Raw genomic sequence first — 19,684 nt, forward strand, 5'->3', positions numbered from 1 at the left:
TCAGCAGACGGAAACACTCCAAAAAAATTGTGTTTTTCGTGATACATCGTAAACAAGCAAAACAATAGGACTGACAAATGGATGTAAATATGTCAGTGGTGAAAGTCTCCATCAGAGCCACCCTGTTAATTCAGCAGGCTGAGGCATGTTCTAAAGCACTGAGGGTACAAATCTGGCCAAAGGGTTTGTCATAAATATCATAAGGAATGACAGCATATTGGATTAGGCACTATCATTCCTAAAATCATGCGTGACAGCCAAGGAAGGCAGGATGCACACACACGCACACAAATCCTTGATTTACTGTATTTTTGGGAACCTGTCATTGACATAATGCATTTGACTGCCAAACCAAAACCCAAAACCAAGTCTTTGGCATTTAGACTTTTAGGGTCCAGCGTTTTGATCCCCACAAAGCTGTTGGACCCCACAAGTATAGTAGGCTCCCTGGTTTTGGACCCCACGAGTATAATAAAGCAAGCCATCCACAGAAACACACACACACAGTGGTAACGAGTTGTTTGAAGATAAATAGCATTAAGAGCTGGAAATACACACAGTCTGTTTACCCGTTCGCTGTGCTCACCCACCTTTGCCAACAAGCCTGTTATTTGTTCTTTCATGTTCCCTGCTCCTCTTTCATTTGGAGACTACACTGATCAAAAAGACAAAGGAACCAACAAGCAGCTTTTAGATATTTACACGTTTTGCCATGTGGGTGTCTGTGCACTGTCATTTAGCATACTTGCATATCAAACACACACACAGACACACACAAACACACATAAACACAAGCAACAAAAGATTTCATAAGCAGTTTTCTCTCTGGCCTCAAGTCAGGGTGAAACTGTCATCATCGTCTGGGCTGGAGTGGCCCCCGTGGGTACAGTGCACCCTCCTCTCTCCATCCACCTCCTCACTGATGAGTTGTTCTACTGTGTGTAAGAGGGTCTTTAACTCTGATCTGACTTGAACAGGTAGGTGTTGAACCTGTGAGGTTCTGGGACTGCTGCATGTCCACCGGTGCCCATTTGGTTAGCTGCCCTTTGGTATCTTACGTGTTGTACGTCTGTGTCTCCCAGCCTTTGTGACTTGTGACCACTTACGATGCAGCAATGTCTACTTGCACCTTTATTATTACAAGTTTAATTTAGTGTGTACATTAATCTTATATTGTTAAATTTGAATAACTTTAAAAGCCTAAAGGGACTATCAGTATTTCACAAGAAAATTTTACTATGCAAAAGTATTAACCATAAATGTAATTCTGTTTACTGATCACTTTATTAGGAACACCATACTAATATATGGTAAGGCCTCTCTTTAGTCTCAAAACCGCCTTAATCTTTGTGATTGATTTCACAAGATGTTGGAAACTGTCCTTTGAGACTCTGCTCCATGTTGACTTGACAACATCACATCATTTCTGCAGATTCATCAGCTGCACATTCAAGCAGCCAACCTCCTGATCTACCACATCCCAGAGGTGTTTGGATTCAGGTCTGGAGACTTGGAGGAAACTGAAGTTCACTGAACTGACTGACATGTTCATGTTTGTGACATGGAGCATTATCCTGCAGGAAGTAGCTGTTAGAAGATGGAAAACTGTGGCCATGAAGGGATGAACATAGTCAGCAACAATACTCAGACTGTGGCATTCAAATGAAGATTGGTTGGTAATAAGAAGCCCAAGGAAACATTCCCCACACCATTACAATAGCACCAGCCTGGACTGTTGACACAAGGTAGGTTGGGTCCATGGATTCATCAAACTCTGACCTGACCATCTGCTGCCTCAGCAGAAATCCAGGTTCATCAGACCAGACTACATTTACAGTCTTCAACTGTCTGGTGTTGGTGAGTCTGTGTCCACTGCAATTTCAAGTTTCTGTTCGTGCCTGACAGGAGAGGAACCTTACGTGGTCTTCATCCATACCATGATCTCTCTCATCAACAAGGTGTTTTTTTTTTTGTTTTGTTTTGTTTTTTGCACAAAACTCTAGAGACTGTTGTGTGTGAAAATCCCAGGAGATCATCAGTTTCAGAAACACTCAAACCAGCCCATCCATGGTCATAAAATAGACAAAGTCGGTAGGTATTCCGATTAAAATGAGTTTAAAAGCCCAGACAGAATAAAAATGCTCCATATAAACATCAAAATAAACATGAATTTTCAATCAGTTGCAGAGAGACATTTCAAACCTTTTCATAAACTGATGAAAGGACAATTTGTACCACATTAACAACTCAACCTGATGACCTCTATGGCTGTAGCCTTTCTGCTCATGTCCTCCGTCTTGATGTAAATGCATGGGGACATATGCATATGTGTGACGTAATGCATGACATATCCCTCACTTCTATGCATGTAAACATCAAACTGTGTTAAATCATTTACCACGTAAAGAGTTGACCCAAAATCCTCAAACTTAATGATCTCAATCAGACGTGCGGAGGTAACCACAGCTCCTGAGATCACATTTTTTCCCACTCTGATGTGAACATTAACTGCAGCTACTGGTCTCCCTGCATTATTAACCATCACCCTGAGAGGATTCCTTATGAAAAGCTGAAAAACAAGAGGTGGGAGTGTGTTTCTGTTTTCCAAATCACCCAGCTTCCACTCACCTCTACCCCAAGCAAAGACAAAGTGTGTAATAATTACAAGACTGAGACACAGTGCAGTGTTGGTTCTGGCGCAGGGAGAGCCGAGCTGTAGCTATCACACTGGCAGATAAATTCTATGTACAATTATTCATCCGGGAACTATGGCATGTAGATTAATGAGTTTGATAACCCGGAGCTTTGCACAGAGTTCCTGCCTGACGTCATCATCATCCTCGCCTGGCTTTCTCTTTCTTTCTGTATCTAGCTCGCTACAACTGAGGGAGGGACCAGAGTGGGGAGGTGGTCATCAGTAGGCGGATGTGTTCACAAGGACAGATTGGTGAGGAAAAATGAGGGAAGTCTTTTAAAAAAAGAGAGGAAGTTTGGTAGGTTGTCAGTTCGTCACTTTGTACATGGTTAGCACTTAAGTTATTATTATATTGAGGCAGGCACCATTTTTGTGTACTTATTCTACCTTGAGATGCTTTGTCTAGTAGTTTTTCAGTTGCTGATTTCTTATATTTGCAAATGTGCTTCCAACAACCATTGTAAATTCTTGAAGTTAGGTGAAACAGTTTAATAGTCATTATTCCTAAAATTATTCAGAGCAAATAAGGAACAAATTGAAATATTTTTATTTTTATTATTTATTTATTTATTGTAAAACAACTGACCTGAGGATTAACTTCTAATCATAATTTTAATAAATATTTTGTTAAGTGGTAATAATGAAATTATAGTAAAAAAATTCAACATAGAGTGAAAATTCAGTTGAATCTGTTTCCTAACATTAGCTAATATTAGCCACCATGAGCTACTGGTCATATCAGACCAGAACATGAATTAATCTTTTCTCATTAACTTGTAAATGTGTAAATATGAAGGTTCTGTTAGTTTCAAGTTAAACTCAGATTGTCTAGTTTTTATCATCAGAGCATCAGTTGTTCTAACTTGAGTTCTGTTGACTTGAAACTATGAATTTAATCAATGATGCTGACAGTTCACTCAAATCATTGAATTAGGTTTTTAAAGAAACAAAACTAAGATATGAACAGACCTCCCAGCATGCATTGTTTGAGAGTTAAATTTGAGGAACCCAGTCATATGTGTCTGTAATACATGTTAATGTAAAGTAAGGTAGTCAGGGTAGTTTATTTATACACTTATAATTTAACAAAGAAAGTGGGAGAAGCCTTGGATCTTAAATACAAAATGAGCTGCAGATCCAAGTTCTTAATGTAAAATGACAAACTGACTGTTTAGGCTGAGAAATGTCAGACAAGCAGATCTCTAATGACTGTGTGACTAAACAGTCAATTAAACTTTCAGTTTATTGAACTTATTTTCTTAAGTTTAGTTAACCGTCAATACCTTCACTAAGTAGTTTTTAAGTTTTCTCTCCCGCAGAACGTGGTTTCTTGTTGGGAGCAGGCAGTGGTGATTGTTGTTTTCCAAGACCTTCGGCCATCGCTGCATTAACAAGACAAGCGGTTATAATACGGCCTCTGAGCTGCGCTACGTCTCCAGGGCAGATTGGAGACTATAGTGAGACTATAGTGAAAGTGATGAGATGGGTCGGGGCTAGCTGGTTAGCATGCTACCTTCAGTAGAAGAAAAGACATGATAGAGACAAGAGTTAACATTGGCGTGTTTTTCCACCACTGGAGACAGTTGTTGGTGAGTAAAGGAATGAAGTTTGATGCTGAATTCACAATGATTCTTCTAGACTAGTAGTCGGCCAATGTCACCTTTAAAGAGGAAGTAGAAGGTTGAAGTGGTGATGAAGTGGTATTTCAGATACCTACTATACAGTAAGCACAGCTTCAATCAGTGTACCACAGCGTGTGTCTGTCCAACCCCATCTCCTTCTCCTGTACCCTAGAATTATTGAGCCATCTGTTTTTTCCATATGCTTACACCTACAAATAAGAACAAACTTTTAAAGATAACTCATTCAGCTGCTGCGTCCCCTCATTCCTGATCAGCAAAGCACTCACAATCACGCATGACCCAGACCACGCGCCGTCCAGCACTTCACCGGTCCCTCTGGCCTCAGGTACAGAATACCCATGTGCAGAGGGCTTTGTTCCTACAGCCATATGAGCTTTAGATAGAAAAAAAGTCAAGCCTGTAGTATCAAGTTTGTCAGTCCAAGTCTTTGCCTCTGTGTGAACCATCTATCAATCTATCTATTTTCTAGATATATATATATATATATATATATATATATATATATATATATATATATATAACTTAAAAGTATAACTTATATAACTTAAAAGTGTTTTTTTGTGGCTGATACTGATCCAGCAAATTGGATTGTTAGACTGGATGATCTGGATGATACATCACACATCTATGTTTTGTCACAGTTATATATAGAGAAAGGAGAGAAATACCAACAGAAATCAGATTACAGACCCAGGTCTGAAAGATATTGGCAACAACTGTATTTTTCTTGTTTTATTGTTTGTTTGAATTATCTCCTTACAGTTATTATATACCTGCATTTGTGCGTTTGGTGCACATTTAAGCACAAAAGCAAAGACAGTCTGTATTTTTCTTGTACACTATTTGCAGGTCTGTGCATGTTTGAGGTCAGTGTGCTGCCATTAGTTTGTGTTTGTTTGTATTTAAATGTGTTTGTGTGTTTGCTGTTACGTGCGTGTGTTTGTGTGGTGTGAACATGTGTGTCTACATGTTATGTAGACATGTTATGTGTGTGGGGATTGCGGGTCATACTGGTGTTGAAGGGTTTCTGTCCCAGGATGGCTATAATGGATGGAGAGAGATAGAGAGCCTTCCCAGATGGCAGACAGAGGAGAGGACGACCTACACAACAACCAACAACAAGAGAAAAACAACACCGACACACATGGGGGAGGTGTCTGTGTGTCTGTGTGGAGGGGGCTACTAGCTTATGAAGCCACCAGTGGCTCTTTGTCTGATAGATAAACTCTTTGTTCTTAAAATGATTTGAAAGTATTCACAGTGAAATCTTCTGCAGCCTCAGATTCAGACCATGAGTGCACTGAGCTGTATAAACACCTCTGTGTCCATCTGTGTGGGGCATTAATCCACTTTTTTCCTTTCTGACTCACCCGAAACAGCGAGGCCAATGTCTGTGACTGAGTGAATGATAGTATTTAGTGATTGTTGTTAAGCCATTGGTCAGCTGAATGCCATGTGACTGAGTTGGAGTTTCCTCATTGACCAATCAAGTTTCTGTTAGGGGAGTGTGTGCAGCCTGCACATTTGTTGCTAGATTTAGGGACTTTTTTTTTTTTTGCAAGAAACAACAGCGACTTTTTGGACAAACCTTGGCTACTTAGAAGAGAGTCACCAGAAATGCCCTCTCTCTCTCTCCCCTTTTTCAACTAAAATTGGCGGGTATAAGTCGCTTTTTAAACGCGGGTAAACCTGCTAATAAAAGCTGATCGACCCTGCTAGCTGCCCTGCAAACTGGTAAAAGCGTGTTAAAGTGTCAGAGCCTCCGTATGATGTGTTTCAATCAGTGATTGTGTGTTTTTAAAACTTTCAGAGCTGCAGCTCACTTTTGTTTCTCCGAGGTCAGTGTAGCTGTGGAGCTTGTGGTATCTGTGTGCTCAGAAAGACGTTACAGCAAGAAAAGATGTGAAAATTAGCGAAAATTTTTATTTATATAAATGCAGATTGGAGCTGGAGCCAATAAATACCCGTGTCCACTGCAGAGTCATTTGACCAGGGTGTGAAATCCATTTAAACCCTTTTCCATTGCCAACAAAAGCCTGATGTTAACAGGTCTTAGCAGGTTTTTTGATCAGTGGAAAAGGGGCTTCTGTGTCTGCTCTGATCAGTGAGTGGCAGAGAGATGGAGCATCAGTTTGTTACCCAGACAGAGGCTGTGCTCTGATATTCTATCACTTCTAACTTTCTCTCTGAGTCATCATTTGACAAGTAAATATAGATGAAATCACAGCACAGTTTTTGTCGTTAACCGATGTGTTTGGTGAGTTTGTCAGACAGCAGAGCAGCAGCTTGGAAATGGCTCAGAAGTTAACATGTTGTCTTAATGAGCCACGTTTTAGTCACTATTTCAAACTTGTTCAATTGTCTGACAACATAAACAGAAAACATGTAAATGAGAACAGCTTTATTGTGAATTCAGCTGTATTTAAGTACTGTATATGTGAGCACAGAGAGGAGGAAAGACAAACAGATAACGGGCTGAAACTGGCTCAATGCAACAGTAATGTCAGTTGTTTGCAATGGTTCCACAACAGTTTTCAACTATGGCCTCACGTTTGCACACTGACTATACACGGTCCAGCTGTATATTAGGTTTTCACCTAGTTTTGTTTTTTTTTCCCAAAATTTTGCTTTTCAATAAAATTCCTTAGAGCATAAAACTGAAAATGCTGTGTTGTAGTGTGGAAGAACAAATATCTGTCATCTCAAAATTTTTCTGTCTTCACTTTTGACTACTAATACAAGGTGTGGCTTTTGAATAACAAGACTGGGCTTATGTAAGTCAAACCAGCATTAGTCTCATTATTCAATAGCTACACATATAGCTGCACCACAATCAAGGTGTTGTAATTGGTCTGTATTTATGTTGTGAGACGACTTCAGAGTCATAAAATAGTCATTTGATCAAACTCTCAGTGCTGCACTGCAGGAGTCTGTGTTTGCCTTGATCAGCAGGTAGCATTTATTAAGTCTCTGTTTTGTACTTGCTCAATGTCTGAAAACAGAAAGAGAAAAATATGTCAATGTGAAAAACTTAATTGTGTGTTTGGCTATTCCTGAAAGACAAGAATAGTGATTATAGAGAGAAGGAAATAAACGCTGGAAAGAATGGAGAGCCCTTCCCTCTCAAGTGCCCATCAATGCTTCTGATCATACTTAAAATATTTCTGATTTCCTTCACACTTCTTCGTCTTTGCCTGGGGACAAACCCTTTGTCGCAAGAATATTGTTTTATCTGTTTTAATAGAAAAACACACACTAGTGAGGGAAACATGCAATGGAGAAATTAAGATAATTTTATTAAAAGCAGGAGGTCAAGTTTAAAACTGCCCTGGTGCTAATGGACTAGAAGGATTCTTTCTGTCTGACAACTGCATTTATGCCAGAGACACAAGCAAACACACACGAATCAATATGCATGTACGCACACATACGCAGCCACACTCAAATACACACCTCCTGTCAAACACACACACACACACACATACATACACCATTTAAAGCGTGAAAGTGCAGTCTCATTGGATTGGCAGGCAGACATCCTGAATAAAATGGAGTGGCATTAATATTAATACCAGTAAAGTGCCTTTATAATCAGACAGTGGCCTGTCAGCTGGCCAAGTGGGGCTGCTAGCATGTCGCACATGCACACACACACAATGTCACTGACTGACAAATGCATGCATGTACCCACACATTTAACGTGCAGACAAATATACACACAAAGTCTTTTGATGCCCTACATTCTACACACTGTATGTTGTATACAGAGACACATATGCATGCACAAAGGTAGATTTTCATGTGCACGTGAACAGAGACACACACACAAACACATCATGCCATCAGAAATCCCAGGGGTCACAGGTCATTGGTTGATTTCACAGACATCAGGGAATTTTATTTGAATTTCCATTTTTAGGAAGTAGTTTCTAATGCAAGTATGAGGAGAATGAACATGAAATATAATTTTTTTAAAAACAAACGTGAACTACACAAACTGCATTAAAGAATCTACTAATCAGCCAACAACATAAACAAACAGTACATTAAGCAGCATCATTATATAATACCTACAGGCTGTATTAACCAAACGCAAAGGGTGTCAAAGCACAGGAACACACTGGATGGTCAGATACTGAAAAAATTGCTCCAAATGCCAAAAGACCAGTGATGGGCAAAAATGGGGAGAGCGACATAAAACATACAATCAATAAAACAGACATTTAATCTGAAAAATTAAAATGGAAAGAGTGTGTGTTTTTTGGGGGGGGGAGGTGCAGCTCTCAGTCTAGGTCTGCTACTATAATATTGTATAGAACAATTTTAAGATCCCATGAAAGGAGTAAAAAAAGAACTTAAAAAGTCGTTCTTGTGAAAGGAGATGTCAAAGCTTTGAAGTTTATCACCACATGGAAAACATAAATAAAACCGAGTATACTTTGCCAAAGCAAATATTCTATCAGGTTGAAAAAAAGTCTGATGCTCTCCATTTCTTCCTATTTATTTCTTGCTCATATTCGAGCATTAGCACTTTTTACAACAATTAAGTGGTAGAAGTGGGTCCTTGAAGTCAGTAGTAGTTTGTTTTACAGGCAGAAAGCCTCATGATTTTAGGCTTAGAGACTAAATCTGTCAGTTTCTGGATTCAAGTATTTTTTATTCACATTTTATTAACACAGAATTACCCAGTGCTTCCTACCTTTAGATCAACAATGCATAATAATGTAATGCAATAATGTAATATAAAGCAAAATAAAACAATAAAACAGATAAATAACACCACCACCTCCTGTAGAAGTGGTCTTTGAATCCTTGGTACAGGAATGCTACTGGTTAGTCCTACAGTGTCAAAAGTGAAAATATTTTCCTGATATGTCAAACTGCAAAACAAAATGATCAAACCTGGTAGGTCATGAAAAAGCTCTAACTTGAAATGTAAAGCGTTAGATGACATAAATAGATTTATGTAGGCCCCACAGTGGGACCTCTGACACATTTAGACGGTGCACACAGATCCTTGGACACAGCAACCACACATGCGTTCCTACTTTTCTGGAGATCTGTGAGCTGAGTCATAGCATGTTCACCAGGCACACACCTAACGCAGTAGGGAACAGGCCTGTCTCAAAGGTTGTAAATAAAACGCTGGCCGATGTTTCCAAAGAAGCTCCAAAGGGAGAAGGAGAGCTCCAGAGCTGGTTGTGTCCATAAAACAGTGAAATACTATGAGAGGTGATGGCAGCAGCTATGAGACAGGACGCTCTGAGCATTTCCAGATGGACCTCACCATCACCAGGCTGGAACACCCACCACTCTGTGGAAAGAAGAAGAACAGGAGGCTTTTGAGGTATTCAGTCCCTCTGGAAGACATTTTGTTGGGAAGTTTTATCCGTGAAATGGGCACTATTACCACAGAAACATTTCATGGCCTAAAGATGTAACAGTAAAAATGGATTTGAAGCAACTGCGACTCGTCTCTGCTACTGAGAGTTGACGGCATGTCTTAACCATGAACAAAACGTTTCTATAAACTTCACCGTGCAGTTGTTTTTACCACAGTCTTCCACTCTGAGTTGGTCAGTTTTAAGATGCTCTCACACATTTGGTCCATAATGAGGAAAACATGACAGTCCACAGTCCACACAGTTATTTAGACCGGACCAGAGTTTGATTAACAGCTGTCACCTCAGCCCAAACAGACCAGAACAAACCAGAGGTGGGTACTTTGTGGTTGTGTTATTTTTGTTGATGGCTGGATTATCTGCCTTAGCTAGAGATTAGCAGGTGGATAGTTATTAGTTCACTCTGAATTTATAAAAACATAGTGAATTAGATTCATACATACCTGATTCTGTTTTATCTTACACAATTTGTCTGCAGCTTGGGTCACTTGAATAGTTAATTAAAGGAGATATTGTGGTGAAAATGTAGAGAGAACAGCAAAACTTTGTCAGTCCACTGCAATTAAAAATGTTGACAAAAGTTCTTATTGTAATCCATGAATTGTTCAGGTGTAAGTTCTCAAAAAATAAACGAGTAAATCAGATTTTGGTCAGGATGTCCTGCAGTTCTTTTCCTGTCTGTGGTCTTCCTAAGGCCTCTGTTATATAGCTGCAGACACAACAAACATGTAGTTGTGCTTATTATACTTCTAATTCTGCTTGGAGAACACATGGAGGAGGGTGCAGTTGGTGCACCCTGTAAGAGCAGAGGTAGACGCAGACACAACAAATTAAAGGGTACATGGACGTCTGCACAGAGCCTCACGTACTCCCTCTGATGATTTACATCATGTGGATCCATCCTTAACCTCAGATGAAATAAATATAACACTAGTGTTGCACTGAAGGAGCTATTTGCAAGTTTTGCTGTTGCTAACTAGCCAACATTAGCATTTGCAGCTGTTTACAGTGTAGAAGAAACCCTGCCAGTTCAGCATCAAACTTTACTTACCATGAGCTGTCACCAGTGGTGGAAGGCAACCCCCTTTTTTTGCTTCTGTTTCGATCACTTTTTTCTTTTATGGAAGTTAGCATGCTAACCAGCCAGCCCCAGCCTGATTATCCCATCTCATCACTTTCTGAGGCATCCAGTTTGCCCTGAAGAAGTAGCGCTGCTTATATTATAACTTTTTGTGTTGTAAATGCAACAATGGCTGAAGCTGTTGGCAGCTGTTGTAGCAACAGCAAAACTTACAAATAGCTCCTTTAAAGGGTTAACTAAAACCTTGCAGAAAGTGTGGATAGAGGAGGATTTTCCACAACCTGGCAACCTTTATTACCAGCTAATAATTTAGCTGGAAAACATTAGATAATTTATTAGTCAGTATCCAAGCATAAATAAGCAACTAGATAATTTATTAACCACTGATGAAGCCATTAATAAATGCCTATAAACCCTTAATAAATTGTGACTTCTCAGAAAGTTTTACATTCTTAGCTGAAGGAGTGAAGTCAATAAGTAAATAGGTGCTTTCAGTGTCCTTTAAGTGAAGGACAAAGGAAAAAGGGTGGTGGAAGAGCAGGAGAATGTAATGGAGAAAGGGAGAGCAAGAGAAAGAGGGAGGGAGAGAGAGCATTTATGGCTGTGTTACTGACAGAGTGCCAGTTCCAGTATGATGGCATGTGAGCGAGGCACTCTTTGTGATTCCTTTCTGTCCTTTTTTAATGCAGACAGATCACACTCCTGTCTCACTCACACACAGGTGGGTCAATCCTTCCCACACACACACACACACACACACACACACACACACACACCTGCAGACTCACACATACATACATGCATAAGATCTTAAAGAGCAGGTGCACGTCAGCTGCGACGTGTCCCCACTAAATGTCTCCTCAGCAGACTGTAAATATTTTATCAGCCTGCCTGTCATTGGCCAGAAGTGAGAAATCATAATGAATCATAAAGAAAAGATCATTCTCTATTCATGTGACCAATATTAGCCTCTTTCCTAAGCAAACTCAAATATTTATCAGCTGTGAAAACCATTCAACATTATCAGAGACATTGTAAAATGGACTAAAAAGATTAAAAAAGAAGAAAAAAGAAAACAGACATGAAAAGAGGGCTTCTAATAATAGCATCTAGATTGAGTATGGTGGCAGCATTCTGGTTGGCTGGTTTTTATTGCTTGTTATTAGATCCTGGCAAAACAATTATTAGTCTTATAATTTTTTTTCCTGCATTTGCTGGTAACACAAAAGAATTAAAACAGTGCCCTTGGGCTGCACAGTCCTACTGTAGTGATTAAAAACAGGAAATTGTGATGCATAAGCTATTAGACAAAGCCGTAATCAGATTCATTAATTTCCTTCATTTCTAAGGGCTAACAGGGTTTTCTTAAAGTGACACAGGCTTTAAAATAGAGATGCACCAACAACTATAAGCCCATGTGGAAAAGTGTGCTTTGATTATACAATAGTTATCAATACTGATTACACCATATAGTCATAGTGCAAATGAACAATCTATCTGCAACCTTAAGTTCCAGTTCAGTTCACCTATAAACATCACATGGACATGACATGAACATCAGTGATTCCCAGTGTCACAGAAGACAACATAATTTCAGTGCTACGTGTGGATTCATATTGTTAAATTCGAAATGATAGTTTCACAGGTGAAGTGAAACATCTCACACAGGTCATCAAGTGTCAGGTATGAAAATCATATGTGCAACTTGCAATTCACAACATGTCAACAAGCTTTACTATAAATTTTGTGGAAATGTCACAATGCCACATGTCAAATATTTAAGCTGAAACACATTTCACAGTGTGTGCTCACATTTGATAAAAGACCATATGTTTTCAGTTTTACTTTTACAAAATTCCAACTTTTACATGTGAAAATGTCAATTTCACATATGAACTAAAAACATCCACATGCCTGTGAATGCATCAAATGCAAAACAGCTGAAAACCACAAGTGCTTATGTGATTACATGTGAACACAACTTACCACATGTGATTGTGAACTAATCACATGTAGAATACTGCTTCACATTTAATAGGTGACATGTTTTTTACATTGATCTCATTATTAATCATCATCCATTAAAGTGTCTCTTTTGGTCCTACCACTAACCACTAAGTTTTCTAATCCTACACATAGAGGTCTATAATGCCACTATCTAATATTTCAGTGACATATCATCATTTTTGTTTTTGTTTCTGCAGTTTGTCACAGTACAGTGTGAGACCTGTCTTCTTTACTTACACCTGGTGTTTTTTTACCATGTTTGCTTTGCTGCTTGTGCCAGATTAAAGTCTTTGTTGGCATCAAAGTTTTCCTAAATGCAAGAATAGGTAGGATTCCTCTGTGCTTCCTATAACCCATTTAAACCTTGTTTGTTTTTGGCTTTCTCAAAAACCAGAAACATGTAACATCTGAAAGGTTTCCTCAGGAGAGACAAGCACACAGCATCAGAAAACAACTTATTCAGCATAGAGTAACACACACTAAACGCACTAAAAAGGAACACAGAGAATGACACAAAGAAGGAAAGAGTGAAGAAGGAAGCCCTTGAAAACCAGATGAAAAATTAGAAGTAGGAATGACCACAATCAATTCTGAAACACTGCACAAAATTAATTAGGTTTCTGCATGGAGGTTGTGTGTGAGTGTGTGTGTATGTATGTGTGCGCGTCATTTGTCTCTTTGCTTCTCCACTGCCACTATGCTGTTGAGAAGAGGGAGGGGGGGCAGCCCTCTCTCACCCCACCTCATCCCTCTTCAGCCCAAATGATTAACTACAAATTACTGATCTCACAACACAACTGTGTGTGTGCGTGTGTGTGTGTATGAGAACCATACATCAATATCAATAACACTGGCAAGTGGTGACAGGTTAGTCACATGTATTTGTCATATACACAGCTGCAGACAGTTACAAACATACATACTTGTAGGCTACAGCCGGGACACACCAGCGTTTGTAGCAGTAAAATTTCTGACTGAAATCACTTCATTTCTGTGGAACTGGCAGTAAAAATTGTCTATTTTCTCACTAGATTAGGCAACATTTAACACCCCTTTATTTCAAGAAAGCATTTAGTGTCCACTTTGTAGGACCTTAACTCCCTATGTGGAAATGTACTATATGACATGTATGTCCCTATATCAAGAGTGATGTTGTTGACCTGTAAAGGGCTATATTATTTTCACATATATACATCATCTGAATATAAGTTTATAACATATAAAATAGTTAAATTGGCATACATACATATATTAAAAATATCTATAATGAATTTTTATACAATATAACATGTATTTGTTAAGCAATATATTTAATAATATGCTAACCATCATGAAGTCTGGTAAAACGGATTTGTCATGTCTCATCTGCAGGTCAGCGCTCCTGTCAGTGTCCAAGCCTCCAGGTGAGACGCTCCGCTCAGTAAATTTTTCTTTATAACGATTAGCACAGCACACTCTCAGCACGCTGCAAGCATGGCGGCTAGCAGCTGGTTAGCATGGCTAGCATTGTTAGTATAGCTGTGCCATGTTTCCGATAACCTGTATAAAAATAAGCAGTGTTTCTGGTTTAACAGCACCATGCTGTCAGGTCTGTTTGTGTGCTCAGAAAAAACATCAGCATGGAAAAGGGCCAGAAATCAGTGTGTACCCCCAGGTGTCATGCTTTTATCACTGCCAATCAGAGCTGGAGCTGATAAATACCTGAGACTACTGCAGTCATTTGACCTGGGACTGAATGCAGATTGTACCCTTTCACACTGAAGACAAAAGCCAGATGTTAGTGGGGGTTAGTGGGTTTTTTGTCCAGTGTGAAAGGAGCTGCATAGAGAGTTCATGTTCATGCTCTCATGTGACCGTGGCTCTCTGGACTGACTGTGCTTAGTGAGTGGAGCAGCGCAGCAGCACACTCAGCCAACCATTCAGCAACCAGACAGAAACATGAAATAAGCTGTGAATGTGTAAACCCAATGACCAATTCCTGTTCCAATGTTCCAGAGATTACATGAGGAAGTTTGATGCTCTATATGGATGACTCTATGGTTTTATAGTCTATGCAACCACCTTGATTAAAAGATTTTGAAATGAATGTTAATTGCAAATTGATGAGGTGACCTTGAGAAAGTCGTATTTGCATTCTGCCAAGTGTCAGTCGGTTTCAGACATGTATTTTTTTGCTTATATAGCATATTAATACAGCTGAATTCCAAATAAAGCTGTTCTCATTTTCATGTTTTTCTGTTACTGTTGTCAGACAAAGGAACAAGTATGAAATAGTCACCGAGCCATTTCCAAGTTGCTGCTCTGGTGCTAAAATCCTGATTTTATAACCACAACATCATCTGGCAGAATCACTAAACATATAAGTTAAAGACAAAGACTGTGCTGTGGTTTTGGCTATATTTACTTGTGAAATGATCACTCAGAGAGAAAGTTAGAAATAACTGAATATCAGCGCACAGCTTCCATCTAGGTAACAAATTAGATTGCATCTAAAAATGGATGTAGACGCCGGGTCTGAAAAGTGAAGCCAATGCTGAAGAGCCTTAAACTGCATTCTATCTAATGACCATCAGGGGGCGACTCCACTGGTTGCAAAAAGAAGTCTGATTGTATTGAAGTCTATGGGAAAATGTCCCTACTTCTCACTTGATTTATTACCTCAGTAAACGTTTTCCTAATAAGTTTATGGCCTCAATTGATAGTTTCAAGTCTTCTTCAATACAACATGTTGTTCATTCTTTAAATTATGGTTCCATTTAGAGGAAAATAGATGATAAAGCAGGGCATGCATTAGGGCGGGCTACCATGTGACTGACAGACTGTACCACACACAGCGACCTGCCTGACAATCAGGATAGAGCACAGAGCAGGTCAGCTCCACCCCTCACTCCTCCTCAGCTCCACCTTCTCGTCCAAATATGGTTTCTTGTGGTTTCAGAAAATGAAGATGGCAACAGACAAATTGCAAACTGGAGGCTTCAAAACAGCAGTTCGCAAATCAATGGGTGACATCACAGTGTTGCCACTGCTATTCTATCTCTCTGCCACTCACTGAACAGAGTAGACACAGAGAGAGGGCATTAGCTACAATTCAAAGGAGCCAACACTTGTCTGAAAAGTTGCTAGATTTGTCACAAGGTGTTTTTTGTTTTTTTTAAAGTCTCTAAATGTAGCGAAAAATGTGCTCTAAGTTGGCAACACTACAGGCTGTGATCGCCCCGAATAGAAACTGTTTGTGTCGAGAAAGAGCAACAGCCAGTGGGGGAACCTCCAACTCGGTCACGTGGCATTTGGCTGACCATGGCGCAGCTAAGATCACTCACTCAGTCAGCCATGGACATTCATGATTAGGGCTGACCCCATTGTTTAGCTTGTCAGCCACAGTAGCTCACCAATTAGCTTTGTTAAACAGATGTCTTTACATGCATACACACCCATTAACAGAAACTTGCTCACACTTATACTCTCTTATTGTACATATGCGCACACACACACACACACACACAGATACAGTACACACAAAGCAGAAGGTATAGTGCTCTCAGTGTCTTTCATTTAGTACTTTGCTCTGTCAGTAAAGATATGCCACTTAAAGCAGTGAACCTTCTGAAGTCCTCATCAGAAGAGGCCCACACTTTCATAAAGCTGAGATGCAATTAAATACAAAAAAGATGCTTTTATCAACACAGTACTTCAACGCACACACACTTACACACCCTCCAGCCTCCTACCCTGTGAACTTCAATCCATCGCTCTAACTTGTGGACAAAAGGGACCAGAATTTCTTTGGAGTGTGTATGAACGAAAAAAAAAAAACATGACGTCTCGACTTGTCGGGAAGCGAGGGCCCAGACGGCTCCAGCGCTCAGGGGGCCTCCATGATCTGATATCTTTTTAATTAACGGTATCCCATTCAGCCACTTGAAGGAACAAAATAAAAAGGGAAAGAGAGAGAAAGGGGGACAGACTTAAGTTTTGACAGCTCTAATTAATGTGCATGGAGGCAAAAAAGCACAAAAAAAACAGGAGAAAGACGAGCTGATCTCATAGCGGACTGGTGAAGGATTCATTAGACAGGCTGGCCGTCTGAAAGACATCAAAAACTCCCCTCTCTCCCTCCCTTATACTTGTTTTTTCAGTCTTTTCTCAAGACTCAGAAGACTTTTTTTAAAGAAAGTGATGGAAGAAAATGGAAAAAGAGGAGATGAAAAGAGAGAGAAAGAGGAAGAATTGCTGAGGATAGAAGAAAAATGAAAAGAGAGGAAAGGAAACAGAGATGGGAGGATAGAAAAGAGGAAGAGATGGAGGTGGAAGAGGACGTGGGGGAGTGGGGGAAGGAGCCCAGAGCTGCCACTTCACAACAGGGGAGATGAATGACTTTTTACCTCTGGACACTGGGCCTTAATGAAACCTCCAGAGGCCAAACAATGGCACCTCTGACGCACACACACACGCACACACACACTGATGCACACTCACAAAAGCAGACACTATATGTAGGTGTACTCACACGCACACACACCAGTAGACAAACAGTACCAGAGACAGACACTTGTTCATGAACACACACACACTGGAAATATAAACCCTGGTGGGTGTACACACATGTGCTTGTGCACACACAAAAACACAAATACACAAACACACATTCAGGCATATTCATGATCAAACATGCTCATACACACACACATACACACACACACACACACACAAATGCAGCAGAGCACTCACACTACCACAAAAAACACAATCAGACACACAAACTTAATACGCTGCAATTATACACTCTCTCACCCTCTCTCTCCCCCACACACACTCAGCCTCCCTGGGTGAAGCAGGGCAGAGCAGCAGTGGTGCTGGTGGAGGAGACAGAGTCAGAGACATGGAGGCCACCTCTGGTAAAGCAGGTCAAAGAGACTGAGCTCCCTTAGCAACCCAACATCCCACAATACCATCATAACTGCAGCGACCCAACTTCCTGCTGCACAGACACAAACACAGTCCACTATTATCTACATCATTTCATGTATGAGTGTCATATGTTGTTGCAGTTTAATCACTTTTCCATTGTTACTGAATCTGCAAAGTGATAAATATACATATATATGCTGTTGTGCAGGATTGCATTATGGGAAATGCAGTGTCTAGTGTTTTGGGGGCTAAGCGTAAATGTACATACTTATAATATTCTCTCATTTTTTAAATGGTAGCCTAACAATGACCAAAACTATGAAAATCAGACTCAGGTTTGAATTAAATTTTTCAATAATCACATTTAGTGTTGAAATTATAACGTCACATGTAACACCCTCACTTGCCTTTGTTTTTTGCATCTAGTGATAATTTGCATCCCATTACTATAGCTACTTAACGTTTCCCATGAAGCCCATAGAAGTTTAATCCAAAAACAATAAAATACCGGACTTATTTCCTTACACTTCTTAACCTTCAAAATACTTCTGATTGGACTCCCATGGGTCCCCCCCAGTGCTTCAACTTTGGAAATAAATTGTCCTTGAAAAGCTATATTAAGTCCAAGTGTCTCCAGGTCGCGGTCCATCCCGCTCAGTTATGATGATAACCTTTTATCCGGCACACTGCTTCAGAGCTGAGAGGGTTGAAAAGTTTCAGGACTTGATTGATTCCTTCCAACTTCCCCGGCCTTTTCCAGACTACATTTACAGAGTCAATCACCGGTGGGGAGTGATTTATTGGCACTGCTGGCATTTCTGTGGTACACCGCCACCACCCACCCACCACCACTACCTCCCAGTCCATCCATCCCTCCCTTAATACCCTCAATTAATGCATCAAGGCAAGCGCCGGGTTATCGTTCCCCATCCTCCTCCACCCTCCACTCCTGCACTCCGACGTCCCTCCATCCCTCCGTCCCTCTCCATCATTCTCAATTAAAGGGAGCTGGATGGGTAGCTCTTATCTGCGCTTATGAATATGCAAGCGACTCTTATCCGCTCACCAAGCGGCAGGTAAAATGGTTACTGGGGCTCCATGCGCTGCATAGAAATGTGTTTGGGGTTTGGATGGTGACGTGGTTTAGACAGGAAATACCTTTGTTCATTTGATCCCTTCATCTGTTATGGAGTGAAACTTCATTAGGTAACAGCTTCTTTCCATTTATTCTAATTGAGTGGCATTTTAATCATTTGCCTTGCATCTGTTAATCAATTTATTCCTTGAAAATATACAGCTATTCAACATATGAACTGAATTTTCTCTTATTGTTGTCCATATTTACCAAACGACAACAAAATGAAGAAACACTTTATTCGTTTTGAATGCAGCCACAACAGTAAGTAAGACTTGAAAGAGTGTGGACTTCCTTTAAGACCAAAGTACATCTAGTTGACAGGTGGTGATTCACTTTTAGGAACTATTTTTGTGGATTTACCTTCTGTTCCATTTCACTCATTGCTCCACTTTTCTTTTTTTTTTTTACAAATGCTTTGTGGACAGTGTCCTTGTTGCTTCTATATATGAGCGTTTTCTCTTGGTCACGATGCATGCTAGAATGCAGTGATTTGTCTGAAGGAAAACTGAGATTATTGATTAACGATATGATTCATATTCATTATTGGGGAAAAATACATGTTAAAGTTAAATAAGAAAAAGCTCTTGGTTTAAGAAGCTTGAAGGTATGACACCAACATCCTTTCATATCTAGTTTTCATTGACAATAAATGCTTTAAAATTTTACCTTACTCTTCTAAATAAAAGGCAGATAAAGGGAGAAGACAGACAGTTTCAAGCACAGAGGTGTAAACTGTGTTTATACAGTAAGAGCAGCAGATACAAAGAAAATTTTGAATAAAACCTTTTCACACAATCAGAGTGGCGT

The 19,684-nt window shown here is 39.8% G+C and overlaps 1 long non-coding RNA gene across 1 annotated transcript; it reads right to left on the reverse strand.

The window, feature by feature from the left end:
* Nucleotides 1–7,196: 7,196 nt before the first annotated feature.
* On the reverse strand, nucleotides 7,197–11,141 carry LOC139628354 (uncharacterized). Its single transcript, XR_011692752.1, has 3 exons — nucleotides 10,792–11,141; nucleotides 10,184–10,449; nucleotides 7,197–9,652 (listed from the first exon to the last, which is right to left on the reverse strand). It is a non-coding gene; the product is annotated as an uncharacterized lncRNA (long non-coding RNA).
* Between the last annotated feature and the right edge of the window lie 8,543 nt (nucleotides 11,142–19,684).

The sequence above is a fragment of the Trachinotus anak genome, unplaced genomic scaffold (assembly GCF_046630095.1).
Source record: "Trachinotus anak isolate AG129_WGS33_773 ecotype Australia unplaced genomic scaffold, CSIRO_AGI_Tana_v1 ptg000011l, whole genome shotgun sequence".
Lineage (NCBI taxonomy): Eukaryota > Metazoa > Chordata > Actinopteri > Carangiformes > Carangidae > Trachinotus > Trachinotus anak.